The following is a 19,547-nucleotide window of genomic DNA, read 5'->3' as shown; positions in this document are numbered from 1 at the left end:
TAGGGGTTCATAGTGTTTGGAGGGGGGATTGTTTGTTTTGTTTTTGTTTTTGTTTATATATATATGGCTCATTATTTCTTCAACTCTTGTGAAACACTCTAATCTCTTGCTTCTGTGAGCATTTTGATTTTTTCTCTGACTGTGACTTTTTTTATGTCACTTTTATAAGAATTGTTGTCATTACATTAGCTTACCTGGACAATCCAGGAAAATCTCCCCATCTCCACCATCATTGACTTAATTATAGCTACAAAGTCCTTTTTGCCATATAACAATCACAGGTTGTAGGGATTAGATTGAAGACATATTTGGGAGTCTATTTAGCCTACCACACATGTCTTGGGCCACTGGGTACAATGATCCTATTGCAGAATTGTAGTTGGAATAACAATATACAGTGAAAATAAATTAAATATACCCATAATTTTTCACAAATATAAATTGCTTTTGATCACTTTAAATCTTTTATGTTTTCCTATAGTCACTTTTTTTTCTTACTAATTTAATACTTATATCCCAGTCGTAATCAAGTAGCATTTGTGTCTCTAAAAGCAGTACTGTATTTATCTATGGATCCTGGTTTACAGTCTTGACTTCATAATAATCTCCTCATAACTCTTGTGAAACTCAATCAATGTGGTTTAAAATAAAAGGATTTTTTAAAAAATTTTAAAGATTTTCTTTATTTATTAGAGAGAGAGTGAGAGAGCAAAAGGAGGGGGCCTGGCAGAGGGAAAGGGAGAAGCAGACTCCCTGCTGTGGAGGGAGCCCAATGAGGGACTCAATCCCAGGACCCTAGGGTCATGACCTGAGCCAAAGGCAGACACTTAACTGACTGAGCCATCAAGGCACCCCAAAATAGAAGGAGTTCTGTAAAACTTATCTGAGGAAGATTTTTTTAAATTTAAATTTCAAGAAAGTTTCTTTGTATGTTATGGATATTGACAAACTGATTCTAAAGTTTAAGTGGAAAAACAAAAGACCCAGAACAGCCAACAAGATATTGAAGAAGAACAAAGTTGGAAGAGTAATGCTACCCAACCTCAAGACTTGCTATAAAGTTATGGTAATCAAGTCAGTGTGGTATTGGTGAAAGAATAGATGAATAGATCATTAGAACAGAATAGAGAACCCGAAAATAGACTCACATAAATATAGTCAATTGAACTTGGATAAAGGAGCAAAAGCAATACAATGGAGCAAAGATAATCTCTTCAACAAATGGTGCTGGAACAACTGGACATCCACATGAAAAAGTGAATCTAGACAAAGACCTTATGTCCCACATAAATATTAACTCAAAATAGATCACAGATTTAATATAAATGCAAAATTATAGAACTAGAAGGTAACAGGAGAACGCCTAGATAACTTTGGATATAACAATGAGTTTTTAGTCACAGCACCAAAGGCATGATCTATGGAAGAAATAATTATTAGCTAAAGTTCACTAAAATTAAAACAACAACAACAACAACAAAACCCTCAATTCTGTGAAAGACATTATCAAGAGAATAAGACAAACCACACACTGGGAGAAAATATTTACAAAAAAATACATTTGATAAGAGACTGTTACTCAAAATATACAAAGAACTCTTAAAAATCAATGATAAGAAAACGAAAACCCAATTAAACAATGTGCTAAACACCTTAACAGACACCTCACTGAAGAAGATATACAGGTGGCAAGTGAGCATTTGAAAAGATGCTTGACATATGCCATCAGGAAATGAAAATTAAAACTACAGTGAACATACCAGGTGGTTCAAATAATAAAAGACCCCTTAAAAATATTTGTTTATAATGTTCTTCATTCATTATTTTAAAGCCTGTTATTTTTTAATTAAAAAGAGATACATGGGCACACTCTTATTGGGAGGTCCATTTAGACTACTTACGTTCAAATCCTAGTACCTTTGAGGAATTGTGTGACCTTGTACTATTTACCTAGCTTCTTCAAGCTACAGCTGTTCCATCTGTATAATGGAGATAATAATGGCACTACCTCACAACAGTATTATGATAATCTACATAATTTGCTTGGTGCCTAGTATAATCCTGATTAATTTTCAATATTTATTACCAAGGGAATTTGAAAGTATGCTTTTTGATTAGTTTTTAATCCTTTAAAACTACTTGAAACTGCCTCTGCCTCTTTCCATTAAACAACCTCAGCAAGCATATGCAAGTGATTAACTTAACAAGCATATATTGTGATCAGAAAATCCGTTCATCTGACATGTGCAATGGACATGTAATGTACACAAACCAAAAGATTCATTATATCCTTTACATTTATTGTTCTGAACCACTTAGAAAGTCAGCATGACTTACATCATTGCAATATTGTAAAAAGGAAACTCTAAATATGGCCTAAATGTGGAGTTGGTTTGTTAAAGTTATATAAAATATAATGCTATTTTTGATAGATATCAGTAAATGATTTTCTTATCAAAGAACAGCTAATATGCCAATTTAATGATTTCAGCTGGTTAGCTAAAAGTGACGTGATAACAGATGTGTTTAGAAGACAAAATTGAAGAATTTGTCTTTTTCCTCTGCTTCTGATTAAACCGAAATATGTCTTTAGCTCTACTGAGCTGTTTTATATATCCTTCAACAAACATGTAACTAAATGTTTCCTGTCAGCCAGCATCCAGTGTCTTCTGCTTGTGGGGTGCATTCTCTCCACTATTTAAAAACAAACAAACAAACAAAAGACTCTAAAAGGAAGGACATTTATGTGAGAGAAAGGCCACAAAGGAAAAAGGAAAAAGGTGTGCTGCTCATTGTGTCATCACATTGGGGAAACAGGGAAACAACTCTGGGTAAAACTAAATCACCGCAAAAACATAAATTTCTTTCATACCTTGAGGTCTTAATTTCATAAGTTAAAATATCATGAATGAAACAAAATAAACATACATATAATGGTTTCCATAGGTGGCTAGGGACTTCCCTTTTATTATTTTGCTAGAGTTAAGGATAAAAAAAAGTATTGAATTCAATTTCCTCTTTTTTAAAAGATCTATATTGGTTATAAATTTATAACAGTGAATTGTTGGGAGTATCTGTAGGGGAGGCTTCTTACCTTCTTGCAATTGCAATAATTTTAAAAACAGGTTTGGGACATCTTGTTTTATTACCAGTTTATTCTTGGTAAAAGCACATGAAAATGGCCTCTCACTGGAGTTGTGTTTTTAAAAAAAACACATTATGAACATTATATAACATATGTATTTTCTTTCAACTTAGAAAAGCTTTTTGTCATAAGAAGAAAATGAGGATTATTATTAGGTGCTACAATAAAAGGATGAACTAAGGAGCTGCTCTTGGTTTTATTCATGTAATCTCATTTTAAGTAATGGTGCTGGAATCAGAATAAAGAACATAAGCAGGAAAGCCTGTGGTATTTTCTAATGACTAAGCTTCAGTCGACCTCTCAAATCATCCTGATATTAAATTATGAATCTCTCTGATAGATGTTCCTAACCCAGCTCTGACAAAGATTCTAAAATAAAACACAGTGGTACCACAATATTTCCTCGTTGTAACCCAATTTCGCTCAGATAAACAGCTTTTATGCCAAATAGAATATGAGGGAAGAAGACAATGTTTATAAGAAAAGAAACAGAAAAGATACAAACTTGTTTGGGGAATGTGTTTCAGGATGTATTTATATGGACCAAACTATACTCTTAATCTTTTTCTCTTCTAAACAGAGAGGGCTACAGGTAGAAGTGTAGGAAAGTATTATTGTTATCAGAACAATGTACTGTGATGGATTAGTGCTCAAGCTCCTGAGAGTGACCCAGTATGAGAAAGGCAAGACAGCGTATTTCAGGACATTGATAAGACCAGAGAATGTAGCATGACTGACTGGATGCCTGGCAAAGTATTAGCAGCTGGTAGTGATGAGGGCACCTTGAAAAACTATTATGCCTTATATATCAATAAGTTAAATAGACTTGACAAGGCATCATGTAATGACATGTGAGAACAGAAAACATTGTTCATGAACTTGAGAGAGCCCAGAGAGGAACTTGTATGTAATGTGGTTTAAACTTGGTGGGGAATCAAAGGAAGTAACTTGTGCAAAGATTCCACAGAAATTGCTTTAATCTTGAAAATATTATTTGAGACATTTCTTATGGTATTATCCTATATACAAATATAGTATGTTAATTAATGAATATTAATTTTCTATCTAGTATTTTATTTTGAGAAAACTAATACAGTTGACAAATCTGAAAAAAAAGCACATTTAGAAGTCAATAATGTACATAATGAATCAAATCCTTCCTTGTCTGTACCTCGGTATCTTTGTTTCTTTACTTAATAAACCTTTGAAGAGTGTTTGCTTATAGCTGGGCACTGGGTACAAAATGACAAAGCATGGCTGATAACATTGGAGAGTAATGTGAGTAAAGCAGTTGTAGTAAAGTGGTAAATAAATGCTTGGTTTAGAAAATAAATTGACACAAGAGTACTTTTATTGCCAAATTATGAACACAGAGTTCCTGGAGAGAACAACCCATCTTTAAGAGATTCCCCATAATAATTCAGCTGCATTTCTCTGGTAAAATATAACACTAACCAGCAACATTGCAAATATTGGCCAGAGGAAACTGTATCATTGGGAGATGTGAGCTAAAAATGGCTGGACACTTGAAACAATAGGAATAATGAAGGCAAATTGGGAAGCTGGCAATTTGGAGTATTTAATGAGAATATTGCATATTTGGTAAATATCCTGATAGGCAGTTTTCTCTTATAGAGGAAATAGAGTTTTATGATGAAGTCAAGAGTCTTATGTTTTAATGAGATTTGATTATATGAGACATTTTGATTATATTGCTCATGAAGTTTTAATTTTTCTTATGATTAAGTTACAAAAAGCCCACCTTAAAATTTGGGTATTTTATTACTTGTGGGTAATAAAATGTCAAATGACATGACATGAAATATGTTGACAATATTGATTAATATTAGACCTGGCAATACCAAGTTGTCTTTATGCACTGTTTAGGTATATTATTTTGGATAGTTATAAAGTTGCTAGACATAATGTCCATTAAACATTTTGGTGAAAGTATTGACTATATCTTAACAAGATTTAAGATTCTGAGATTTATTTTATATCCACAGTAACTTAGATTATGTCATTTTGCCAATGAAATAGGCACATGGATCAATAGAACAGAATAGAGAATCCAGAAATAGATTGTTTAACAGATAGACTGTTTAAAATTTCTATAGTATGACATTTTAATAGTTTCCAGTTTGGGGCTGTTACAAATAAAACTTACATGAACAATCATTTACACGTTTTCTGTAGGCATAAATTTTCATTTTTCTAGACTAAGTGCAAAAAAAAAAAAAAAAGGAAGGTTGGGCTTTCCGGTATGTGCATGTTATATATTTTTTTCAAGAAACTACCAAAATATTTTCCAGAATGACTGTATCATTTTATATTCCCAACACCACAGTATGAGAGATCCAGTTTCTCCACATTCTTGACAATATTTGAAATTTCCACTGTTTTGTCTTTTTAGCTGTTTTAATAGGAGTATAGTGATATCTCCCTGTTGTTTTGATTTGTATTTCCCTTAATAGATGGTGATGTTGAGCATCTTTTCATGTGCTTTTTTGCCATCCACATATCTTCTTTGGGAAAAAAAAAAGTCTCTTCATTTCTTTGCCCATTTTTAAACTTGGATTTTTTTGTTGTTTTTTACTTTTGAGTTTTGAGAGCTCTTTATATATTCTAGGTATGATTCCCTTGTCAAATATGTTTTTATAAATATTTTCTCCCAGTATGTAACTAGGTGTTTCATTCTCTTAACAGAATATTTTGCAGAACAAACTTTTGTTTTGTTTTTAATAAGATCCAATATATTGATTTTTTAAAAAGGATCTTGCTTTTGGTATCAAGTGTAAGAATTGTTCTCTAAGCCTTAGGTCCCAAACATTTTCTCTTTTGTTTTCTTTTAAAAGTTTTAAAATTTTTATCTTACACATAATTCTACAATTCATTTTGAGTTAATTTTTTTGGTGTGAGATTTAGGTCAAATCCCTTCTATTTGCCTGTGGATATCCAATTGCTCTAATAACATTTGTTTTAAAGGCTCTGCTTTCTGAGTTTAATTCTTTTGCATTTTTGTCAAAAATAAGTTGGGTGGAGCACAGAGGAGTTTTAGGGCAGTGAAACTGTTCTATAAAATATTAAAAAATGGATATATGTCATTATACATTTGTCAAAACCCATAGAATATACATCAAGAGTGAACCTTAATGTAAACTATTGACTTTGAATTATAATGATGTATCAATGTAGATTTATTGATTACAACAAAAGTACTACTATTGTAGGAGATATTAAAAATGAAGGAGGCTGTACATGTATAGGATTGGGGTGGATATAAAATCTACCTCTTAAACAAACTGGTACATTCATCCCATGGAATACTACTCAGCAATAATGAAGAATGAAGTATTGCTACATGCAGCAACTTGGATGTATCTCAAGGGAATTTTATACTGAGTATAAAAAGCCAGGGTCAAAGGTTCCTCAAAAAATTAAAAATAGAACCACCATATGATCTGGCAATCCCATTTCTAGGAATATATCCAAAGGAAATGGCAGCTAACTCAGAAAAGATATCTGCAATACCATGTTCATAGCAACATTATTTACAATGACCAAGAGATGGAAATAACCTAAGTATGTATTGAGAGATGAAAGTATAGAGAAAGTGTGGTATATATATATATATATATACAAGGGAATATCCAGTACCCTCCCCACGTCCCCCAGCAAACCTGGCCTTCAGGCAGAACTGGAGGAAGGTACAAACTTCCAGGTATAAGTTAAATAAGTGCTAGGGATATAATGTACAATATGATGACTATGGTTAACATTACTGCATGATACGTGGGAAAGTTGTTAAGAGAGTAGATCTTAAGAGTTCTCATCACAAGGGAAATTTTTAAAATTTCTTTTATTCTACCTGTATGAGGTGAAGGATGCTAACTAAACCTATCATGTGATCATTTCACAGTATATGTAAATCAAATCATTGTGCTGTGCAACTTAAACTTGTATAGTGATGTATATCAATTATTTCTCAATAAAACTGGGTTGAAAATGTGAGCTGCTGCTGAAATATTGTCTTGTAAACATAGAAAACTTAAAGTCCTAAATTATCTTGCAAGGAGAAAAGTAAAGATTAAAAGAAAAAAAATACTGTATGAATTCATTCATGTCACATTTTCCAAATGACAAAATTATAGAGAGGAAGAACAAATTCATAAATGTCAGGGTTCAGATGTAGCAGGGTAAGAGCATAGATATGACTGTGAAGGATATCGTGAAGGAGATCTTTGGGTTGATGAAAGTATTCTGAATTTTGATTGCAGTGTTGGTAACATTAATGTACACATCTGATAAAATGACTTGGAACTATTCATACACATTGTAACAATGTCAATTTCCTGGTTTGGATATTTTAATATTTTGATATTTTGCTATAGCTAGTTTCCCTAACTGGGGGAACCTGGGTGAAGAGTACACAGGGTCTCTGAAACTTCCTGTGTATCTACAATTATTTTAAAAAGAAAAGTTGAAAAAAGAAAGTAAAACATGAAATTAATTTAATATTTAATCCAATGGCACAAATATTTTTTTATTGTACAATCAAAACAAATGTATCAATTAAAAGAACATAATTTCCCACATTCTATTTGAGTCTATCTTTGAATTTTCTAACTCTATTCTATTAATCTCTGTGTGGGTCCTCTAAACAGTACCACACTCATGATTATCGTAGATTTATAGCACAACTTGAGGTCAGGTAGTGATAATTCTCCCATTACAGGTGGACCTTTTAATTTCTGCAGTCAGAAAGTTTCAAAATACTAGAAAAGATTAATTATATCTTCTAAGTATACTCTGTATCAATGTCTTCAAATTCACTTTCTTATTTTTTTATCTCTGATTTCATCTAGTGAAGTTGCCCCAAATTTCTCATTGCAAGTTCTGTCATGAGGCTATACGAAACCATTTACATATTTCAATAATGAAATTCAAAAGAGGGGCTCCTGGGTGGCTCAGGCTGTTAGGCGTCTGCCTTTAGCTCAGGTCATGATCCCAGGGTCCTGGAATCGAACCCTGCATCGAGCTCTCTGCTAAGTGGGGAGCCTGCTTTTCCTTCTGCCTGCAGCTCAGCCTGCTTGTGCTCTCTCTCTGTGTCAAATAAATAAGACCTTAAAAAATTTCAAAAGATAATGTTGATAATAAATTATAATAATGAAGATATGCACCAAATTTTAAAACAAAGAATTTCACCATTGTGATACTGCTCAGTACAGATTGAAATTTAGTATCATATATGCAAATCTTAAATTTTATCCAAGAGAATATAATCAGTAAAGTCCCAAGAGAATTTGATATATTAGATTTATAATGTACACTTAAGAAAAGGATTAAAATAGTTTCCAACTCCTTTTAAATTTAATTTTACACACACACATCAAGTACAACTTATGAGTAAATGAATCAGATGTAAAAATTTGTGTGTGAATAGAAAAAAAAAAGAAGAAATGAAATTATTTTTGTTCCAGGTGAGACATATTGTTTTCTTTCTTGGCTCTCTTCCTTGATCTTCAGCTTTCAGTCTCTTGCAATTCACATGAGTGATAAGACTTCAAGAACACATATGTATGGGAACCAATAATTATAAAATTAAAATATGTTTCTAACAACAATTTGTATGACAAAATTGTTAAAATTATAATAACCTTTAAATGTATTTGCCAACTCCTTTTATATTCTTTCTTCTGAGGAAATAGCAAATTATAGGCATAGTATCTGCAACATGGTAGAGCACAATTCTGAACACAAACAAAAATGATACTGAGACCAACAATCTTAGAATATTAAACATTTGGTATCTGGAAGAAATTCCAAAGGATAGATTTGAGGAATATTTGTACAGTTATTCCATACTCTTATTACTTGATTTATTTATAGTCCAATGGAAGAGAAGAGAACCCAGAAGTAGAGCCTCACAAATAAGCCCAAGTGATTTCTGACAAAGGTCCTAAAGCACAGTTCAGTAGAGGAGAAAGAGCAATTTTTTCAGCAAATAGTGCTGAAGCAATTTGATGTTTATAGATAAAACAAGACAAATGGATAGTTACATTTCCTCCTACAGGAGATGTAGGGGGCTAAGCAATACTATCTATGTTTTTTTTACAATTTATTGCCAATTAGATTGCTTTTAGTTGTAACTAACAGAAAATGCAAGTAAATCATCTGAAACAATCAAGACTTACTGGGTCATTCAACTAAGAGCTAGATCTAGTTCAGAAAACAGACTTGGTTTGATCTGGAATCTGGCTTTGTTTTTCTCCAATTCTCATGTATCTGCCTCTGTTTGGATATCGGCTTCAAGTTCAATCTGGATCCCTTACAGATGAAGATGACTAGAGAAAACATCTATCCTCACTAGCATGGAAAGAAGTTTTGAGGTTTTGTGCTTCCCAAACTATTCATTCAATGCCTGTTATCTGTGGAATGATATGTGATAATTAGATTGGTCCGGTTACCTTAATAATCTGATTGGCTCAGAATCCAAGTGACTGGGGTTCCGGATCATTCCTGAAAATGAATATGAAGTTAATTCTGCCTAACCAACTACGTGCTGTTTTTATTTTTATTTTTTTTTTTAAAGATTTTATCCATTTATTTGAGAGAGAGAATGAGATAGAGAGAGAGAGCATGAGGGGGGGGAGGGTCAGAGGGAGAAGCAGACTCCCTGCCGAGCAGGGAGCCCGATGCGGGACTCGATCCTGGGACTCCAGGATCATGACCCGAGCCGAAGGCAGTCGCCCAACCAACTGAGCCACCCAGGCGCCCACGTGCTGTTTTTATAAGGAGGTCGTTGAGAAGTGATTGTTGTGATGATATATGCTGGATATTTTGTATCTGTTTCTCAAGCAGAGACAAAGTAAGCCATGAAATTGGGAAAAATTATGATTGAGAATTGGTTGCAGTGTTACAGCTAAAATCCTTGAGCACCTGCTTGGACAATGGGATTTTTTTTCTGTAAAGAGCTGGGAAGATATAGATGAGAAAGAAAAAGAAAAAAGAAAATAATGTAATTGAAAATACTGTGTATCTCAGTTGCTGGTGCTGTCAGAATTTTGTGAAGAACATGTTATTTTTAAGAACATGTTTATGAATATTTGATACTTTATATGAAACACTGACAGTACACTGAGACTTGTAGAACAGATGAAAAGTGAACCAGGCAGAAAGTGAAAAAAGAAAATGCTTGACTCAACTGGGCATCAAAAATAAGCACACGTATTTCACTAAAATATGGCATTCACTCCTGACTCCCACTATTCTCCCCCTAAGATATTTAGGTATAAACAAGTTGCAACAAAATAATAAGGATATATATTTTGGAATACATACAGAATCAAAAATGGTTTTATAATGGCCAGTGTAAAATATTTAAATAATCAACTATATTAGAAAATGTCATGGAGTTAGAGCAGGGGTTAAGAACAGAATTAAAGACTACTTTCCTACCCTTGAAGTGCATGAACATAGAGATGAGGATCAAAATCTAAAGTGGGGCTGAGAGGGCTCCTGGGTGGCTCAGTCATTAAGCGTCTACCTTCAGCTCAGGTCCTGATCCCAGGGTCCTAGGATCGAGCCCCATATCAGGCTCCTGGCTCAGTGGGGAGCCTGCTTCTCCCTCTTCCTCTATCACGCCCCCTGCTCATGCTCTCTCTCTCTATCTCTGTGTCTCAAATGAATAAATAAAATCTTAAAAATAAAGTGGGGCTGAGGTAGCAAGTCCAGAAATGTGTTATTCATTTCCCTATAAAGATAAAATGAGAATGAATGTGGGGGATCAAAAGAGGGAGGAAAGTCAGAAGGTGCCAAAGAGCTCAGAACCACTAAAGGCTAAAGAGTAGTCTGACCTAAAGAAATTCCAGGGATTATATTTGTTTTTGACAGGTTTCAATGAAAAAGCATGGTGAGAAGAGTGACATCTAATATATATGTATATGTTAATGGACTGAGCATGTTCAGTTGAACCTCCTTCAATTTTTGAGCCAGATACCCCAGAAACAGATTTGTTTCCTCCCATCTCTCAGTCAAAACCCTCAGCAGGATTTTTCTTTTTTAGAATTTGACAAAGTGATTCTAAAACATATATGAAAATGATAGCTAAGAACAGTTTGAAAAATAATACTGTTGAAGGATTATGCTACCAGATTTCAAGACTTTCTGTAAAGCTGCAGTTTTCTAATGGTGAAAGGACTGACAGATCTACTAATGGAACATAAGGGCGCTCAAAATAAACTCACTCATATATGGTCATTTTTTAAAAACAAATGTGGTAAGCTAACTTAATGGCGAAAGGACAGACTTTCCCTCAAATCGTGATGGGTAAACTAGACATCTACCATATGTTAAAAAAAAAGATTATGGACAAGTATTCCATATTATGCCAAAAATTAAGTTCAGATGGATCATACAGCTAAATGTAAATTATAAAGGTCCCACAAGAAACCAAAAGGCAATATCTTAGATACGATACTAAAAGCACAAACAATAGAAACAGAAATGACGCATCAAAACTCATCAAAACTAAACATTTGTTTTTTTAAAAGTCACTGTTAATAAAAGAAAAGAAAAGCCATATACTAGGGTATAGCATGATATTTACCATATAAATATCTAATTAAAACTTGTATCCCTAATAATATATAGATCCATAATAAAATATCTATATAGATGATACAGTATAGATACAGATAGATCTATACCTAATACCTATAGACATAGATATCTTGAAAATCATCAATAAAATTACAGTCCAATATCACAGAGGATTACTTGGAAAAAGAAAGACTTGAAAAAAGAAAATATATAAATGGCCAATGAAAAGACACTTGATATAATTAATCTAGAGGGAAATTAAAATTAAAACCACAATGAGATTATACTTCACACCCCCAAAGATGTTTAAAATCAAAGGGATTGATAATACCAAGTGTCTTAGAGGATGTAAGAGTATGAAATCATAAAAATTTGGAAAATAGTTTGACATTTCCTCATAAAGTTAAATATATACCTGCAACATAATCGAGTAATTCCATTCCTAAGTATTTACCTAAATGAAATGAAAAAAAAAATGTACAGAAATGTTCACAGAAGCTTTAATGAAAATAAACAAAAATTGATGAAAGACTGTCCATCTTCAGGTAAATGGATATTCATTTATATAATGGAATATCACCTAGCAATTAAAAGGAGCAGACTAGCGCTTTTCTAAAAGCATGAAGAAAGGGGTGCCTGGGTGGCTCAGTTGGTTAAGCATCTGCCTTCAGCTCAGGTCATGATCCCGGGGTCCTGGGATTGAGTCCCACATTGGGCTCCCGGCTCAGCAGGGAGCCTGCTTCTCTGTCTGACACTCTCCCCTCTCGTGCTGTTTCTCTCTCTCAAATAAATAAATAAATAAATAAATAAATAAATAAATAAATATATTTAAAAAAATAAAAGCATGAAGAGTATAATTTGATTGAGTAAAAGAAACCTGACACACACTAAAATGTGCCCTATGTATTTACAGTTAATATATATTAAGTTCTCAGGGCACCTGAGTGGCTCAGTTGGTTAAGCGTCTGCCTTCAGCTCAGGTCATGATCCCAGGGTCTTGGGATGGAGTCCCGCATCGGGCTCCTTGCTCAGCGGGGAGCCTGCTTCTCCCTCTCCCTCTTCCTGCCACTCCCCCTGCTTGTACCAACCGCACCCCCTCCCCGTGTCAAATAAATAAATAAATAAAATCTTTAAAAAAATATATTAAGTTCTCAACCAGCAGAACTCAGATTTGAAGAAAAGTATCAAGTCAGTGGTTGCCTGGGGTTGAGGGGCAGAGAGAGAGAATTCGGCGGGTATAAGAAACTTTTGGGGATGATGGAATATGTATCTTGTTGAGGTGGTGCTTAAATAAATTAGGCGTATACCTGTCGGTACATATCAATCTGCGAACTTCAAATCTGTGCACTTTATTTTATGAAAATCACAGCTCAATGAATTGATTACAAAAAACAGAGAAAAATAATCCTAAAAAACTTAGACTTTGTGAAGTATAGAGCTGTAATTCTTTGTCACAGAGTAGCCCAAAGTGATCCTACAAAACCTAGAGAAATTGGGAAGCTTGAAAACAATGAATGCTAGTAGGGAAACAAAAGCTTTTGCACACTTGATAGTTTATAAAAGTTTTAAAAATTATTTTCACATATTGTAACTGATGGAAAAGTTTTGGAAGCTTGAGGCTTTTAGGATGCCACTGTTGGCAGATAGCAGAGGCAGAAGAAAAAAGAGAGATACTTAGATTAATAGGCTTTATCTTTGCTTTATAAATCACTTTGGATTTGAAAACATACAAATAATATTAATAAGAATGACTAGGACTTTGGAGTAATAAAAGAAAGCCAGACAAGCTTTTTACTTCAAAACATGTCATGCTTGACTAAGTGAAGTCTCTAGCAAAAAGATCAAGTTTAGCTTGAAATATTGTCCCTGTGAAAATTATGAATTTTGTGAAATATCTTCCCTCAGATGTACCTCCTTCTCCTTCTTTTGCTCTTTCTCCCTCTCTTTCTTCCTCTTTTTATTAATAACATAAATTCTTATCAATAAGTTGGATTCTCCCATGTTCTCATTTTAATGCATTTTATATATAATGTGCTGCTATTACTTTTAAATGAAAAGCAATCCATTGTTACAAATTAAAATTTTTCTTGTTTCTTTTGATCCTTGGAAGTTAATTTCTATTACTAAGGATTTTGTCTTATTTTCTCCCTGACAAGGCAAGGCTTATAGGTAGAAGTACCTATAAGCTAGTACTATGAGCAAGTATCTTGTGGTAAGTTTCTGCCTCTAGGCAGAGATCCAGGCACTGTTGCCCTATGTACAGTTAATGGACCATATCATAAAAACACATATTGCTAGACAATAAGAACTGATGGATACACGAATGTTTGCGGAATTTAGGTAGAGTTTTAGTCAGGAGTATTTTGACCCTAGCCATCTGGGTACAGTATACAAATATGTATCTAAATCAATTTTGAATACATATTTTTGCCTTTGTGATGTTAGGTAGATCTGTTTTCAGCAGGAAAGGTATTCAAAAGTACACATTCTGCTTCCCTTAAGGGCTTCCAGTAAAATTTGCATTTAAGTTGCACATGTAGTCTTGAGCAATAGGTTCTAAAAGCTACAAGATTTTTATTGATTGAAATTGAAAATAGGTCTAATGTTATTTTGGTGCCCTTTGTGTGTGTGTGGGTCTGCATGTGCGTGTGTGATTTTAGAGTATCAGATTCTACCTGAGAATAACCTACGTTTTTATGTGAACAATTTGAAGCTAATACAGTTGTGAAACACACCAACTATTATGTAACTACTACACAGGGTGTTTGCCAAAATGGAATAAATAAACATGCAATGCTTTAAAGTAATGGCATAAACAAACACTATAGTCCCTTAATCTGTGCTATGAGGGGCATCGTTATGAGGGGCTGCCACTTTTGAATTTCACTGAATCCGAACAAAACACCACCACTGAAGTGATCTTTCTTTATAATTGTTGGTATCTGCTCAAAAGCTATGTCTTCCATCATATTTGAACAAAACTGTCATTTTGCAAAATTAGATTATTAATTTTCCCAAGGAATGAATCTCAACCTTTGTGGGACTTTTACGATGTAATCATTAAGAGAAAGTTCATGAATACTTAATGAAAAAGAGGTATTTACCTCATATAAATACCTTCACTCTTCTGTTCTGTATGCAGTGGCTGCATTACCATCTGGCAAAGGTTTCAGTTGACTGAAGCTGAAGCAATAAATTGATACAGTAAAAGAGGCTACCAACAGTTTTAAACCAATTAAAATGCTTGAAGCAGGCTCAATGCATGTTAAAAATATTATGTCTGCTCCTGCCAATAGCCATGTAGGAAAGCAATATAATGAGTCAACCATAGCTGAAGGAAAGATAGCAGGAGTCAGGGGTGCTCTTCATTGTAGGCACTTGTAACAAAGGGTCATATAATTAAAAAGTACATACTGGCAGGTGCCCACCCTCCTCACCACACCGCCCATAACTCTCAGGCAAGGGTGCAACTTACTTGACAAAGTTTGATATTTCATGTCTGTTGGAGAAATCTCTACGGATTGGGATCTATTAGTTGAAAACTAACATTGAATTTCCAGAATTTCCAGATATCATTACTGGAGTAAAGAGAAGATAGATATTGGCCACAAAGTGACTTTGAAAAGATATTTTGTTCCTCTCGTTTATGTATTGTTGTTTTGTGTTAAAGCAATTTTCAGTTTTGAATGTGAATGGCTAAAAAGAAAGCAAGTGAAGATTTTATAAAAGTCTTTCAATACTTAGGTGAGTCCCATCAGGTCACTTAAGATTGGAAAAGCAACAGATTTATCATGTTTCATATACACGATAGTAAATGTTATCTCTCAGTACAATTTTAAGTCTTTGCAAATATGAATGGCCATGTAAGTTCACATTTCTAAGGCTGATAACTTGTACCCTAAATTCTGATGATTAAATAAAATGGAAGTTTAGCTCTGTAGCATTTCTGAGAGGTGTGCTCTGTTTGATGACTATTTATCCTTAGTATCATTATTTGCAGTTAAATTTAATTACAGTTGACCCTTGAACAACTTGGGTTTGAACTGTGCAGGTCCACTTATATGCAGATTTTTAACATTTCCAGTCAGCAGTAGGCTATTAGTAGTTAAGTTTTAGGGGAGTTAAAATTTATATGTGGATTTTTGACTGTACAGGGTTTGGTGCCCCTAATCCCTGTGTTGTTCAAGGGTCAACTGTATTCTTTTTTTATTTTATTTTATTTTATTTTATTTTTTTAAAGATTTTATTTATTTGACAGAGAGAGATAGCGAGAGCAGGAACACAAGCAGGGGGAGTGGGAGAGGGAGAAGCAGGCTTCCCGCGGAGCAGGGAGCCCGATGTGGGACTCGATCCCAGGACCCTGGGATCATGACCCGAGCCGAAGGCAGACACTTAACGACTGAGCCACCCAGGCGCCCTCTTTTTTTTTTTTAAAGATTTTATTTATTTGACAGAGAGAGACATAGTGAGAGAGGGAACACAAGCAGGGGGAGTGGGAGAGGGAGAAGCAGGCTTCCCACGGAGCTGGGAGCCCGATGCAGGGCTCGATCCCAGGACCCTGGGACCATGACCTGAGCCGAAGGCAGACGCTTGAGGACTGAGCCACCCAGGTGCCCCAAGGGTCAACTGTATTCTTTAAGTCCAACTTGTTGGCCCAGTCTTTTGACTGTGTGGGCAATTTTAGAGACACTAACATAAGCTAAACAACAACAACAACAACTAGGAATTCCTAAATACCATTTTATCTCTATCTATCATCTATCTCCTAACTATATTTATTTTTTTGAGTATAATTGGCATACAATGTTACATTAGTTTCAGGTATACAATTTAGTGATTTGACAAGTTTACACATTATGCTATGTCCACCCCAAGTTTAACTACTAACTGTCCCATTACATTGCTATTACAATATCAAGGACTGTATGCCTTCTGCTCTGCCTTTTGTTCCCATGACTTACTGATTCCATAACTAGAAACCTGTTCTCTCTCTCTTCTCTTCACTCATTTTGCCCACTGCCCCCCTCATCCCCTCTGGCAACCATCAGTTTGTTCTCTGTATTTATAGGTTTGATTATGCTTTTTGTTTGCTTATTCATTTGTTCTATCTTATGAAAGGAGTTTTATGCGTACTCTGGTGATGAAACAGACTGTTTCAAATGTCAAGTGGCTCTGTGAAATATGCCTAGACAAGTTTGCCTCACACGCAGTCCCCCCCGAGTCGTGGAGTACAGTGAATGGCCCCATTGCAGTCATGTGCGCACTGCTGAAACCAAGGGGCCAGTCAGGGTAAACTCCATGGAAACATAGAAACAATCTTACTCCCCAAGTGGGAAAATACTATCCTGGGGAAACAAAACAGTTAATGTCCACTACAATGCTAATTTGTGGCTCCCTTTTCTGCTCGCCTTGTTTTTAGTTTCCTAAACTTATCTTGACATATAATTGTTTATTTGGCCGAATGCACAGTAATTGCATGCGTGGGTGGGATCACAGGATGGTAGCATACTCCCGTGGCCACTACTGTGACGACCTCTGGCACCGCTGTCTGCTGACAACGCTTCTCTTCGATTACAGTCAGAAGAACTGGCAATCCCAATATCAAATATTGCTGAGTGCTGTGTACCACACACTTTTCTAAGCATTCTACTAGTATTGAGAAAGAACTGTTATATTAATTCAGGTTTCCGAGGAAGAAAAATTTGGGTTTGAATTGCTCCTCCTGATGGGCTCTTAACATTCTAAGTTTTTATTTTCATATGGAGATTATGGCAGCACATATTCCATTGCCTTGTGATGGTATTTATTTGTTTATCTGTCTCATGATATTTAAATGAAAAACAGAATATATGCATTTATTTATTTATTTATTTTTAGAGAGAGAGAGAGAGCACGAGTGGGGTGGGGAGGGGCAGAAGGAGAGGGAGAAAGAGAATCTTACGCAGGCTGAACGCCTAGCACGGAGCCAAGTGCAGGGCTCAATCTCAAGACCCTGAGATCATAACCTGAGCCGAAATCAAGAGTCAGTGGCTTAACCGACTGAGCTACCCAGGTGAGCCAAGAATCAACACATTAACATGATATATGGTATATGCCTAGGTCTCAATAAACGTTATTCATTAATATCAGATACAAAGCCAAGGTTTTGCATAATTATGTTATTTGTTCATTGCCGCAAAGGTAAAAGATAACATGGCTAAAATTTTGTCGGACTTCAGAATCCTTATTTTATTTTTTTAAAGATTTTATTTATTTATTTGAGAGAGAGTGACAGAGATGGCGAGAGGGCACAAGCAGGGAGGACAGGGAGAGGCAGACGCCCCGCCGAGCAGGGAGCCCGATGTGGGGCTCGATCCCGGCACTCCAGGATCATGACCTGAGCTAAGGGCAGTCGCTCAACCAACTGAGCCACCCAGGTGCCCCTTCAGAATGCTTATTTTAAACATTGCGTTGTTCTTCCAAGAGCTCATTATTAGTGAAATAACTTTTCTATTATGTTTTAAGTTTAATACATAAAGTCAGAATTTTTATGCAGAAGATACAGTAGGATGTATAGGAAGCTTAGCTGCTACTTCCATATGAGGACTTTAGAGCCCGAAAATATTCAGTTCCATGTCAAATATCACAGAATTGGCTAATGGATGAATTGAAACCAGAAATTAGGGCTTTGAACTCCCAATTTAGTACTTCAAAATGATGTTATATTGAAACAATTAAGAGAAAGTATGTAACATATATGTGGTTTCTGTATTATCATAATAAATTGAAAATGAATACCAGCGATTCACAGCCAGATTTTAAAAATAATATGTTCAATAATATTGAAGTTACCCCCTTCCTCCCTGATAAACATCTTCATTATCCTGAATTTTACTAACACTTTTTTTTAATTGCTTACCATATCTGTATTTGTCTACTTGTTTAGTTTTGCTTGGTTTTGAACCTTATACAAATTGCATCAAGCTAATAAATATCATTAATCTCTTATAATTACATAAGACCTGATATGTTACCCCTATCATGGAGAATATAGAACATATAGAGAAAAAAAAAAAGCTTATTAAAGGAACTCACAGTAATGAATTTTCTTAACTGTATTTGTCACTCTTTGAACATCTGTAAAGTTCCTGAAGCAGTCAGGAAGAGAAGACTCACATAGGATATTTATCTATACCGGGAGGACAAATGTAATTCCTTAAATAAGGCAACCCACTTTATGGAAGGAACCTGTTGGTTTGGGGAGATAATCATGGATGCCAACCAAATGGAAACAGATTACTTGGGTGAAAAATGAGGCACTATTAAAATATAAAATATTAGATAGTGTGAATGCTTTTGTCCAAATGTCCACGCAATCAAGAAACATATGCAGATTGTTAAAGACAGCAAAATCCCCCTGGTGACATAACTGAACAAAAGTAGAATCACATTTCAAACAATGTGACCCCCATGATATGCCCATTTTCTCCTTATCCTTCAGAATTCTCTCCACACCCCCTATCAAATCCTGTCTTTTTACCCTGTATCAATTTACATAATTTATTACTTTTTTCATCACTGATTATTAATGTGATGAAATAAAATAAGTAACATGTTTTCTTCTCTCTCAATTTCAATACATTTAATCACATATACTGAAATAAAAAACTGCAAAAATATGCAAGAATAACATGAGTAATACAAATATTGTGTTCCATCTCCTTAAACACCTTTGGTTTCACATAGAGGAAGTCCTCACTAGGGTCAACTGGATAACTTCATGCATTCACAGTGCTACTGACCCAACCCTACCTGAGATGCT

The sequence above is a fragment of the Zalophus californianus genome, chromosome 2, assembly GCF_009762305.2.
Source record: "Zalophus californianus isolate mZalCal1 chromosome 2, mZalCal1.pri.v2, whole genome shotgun sequence".
Classification (NCBI taxonomy): domain Eukaryota; kingdom Metazoa; phylum Chordata; class Mammalia; order Carnivora; family Otariidae; genus Zalophus; species Zalophus californianus.
Note: the sequence above shows the minus strand (reverse complement) of the source record.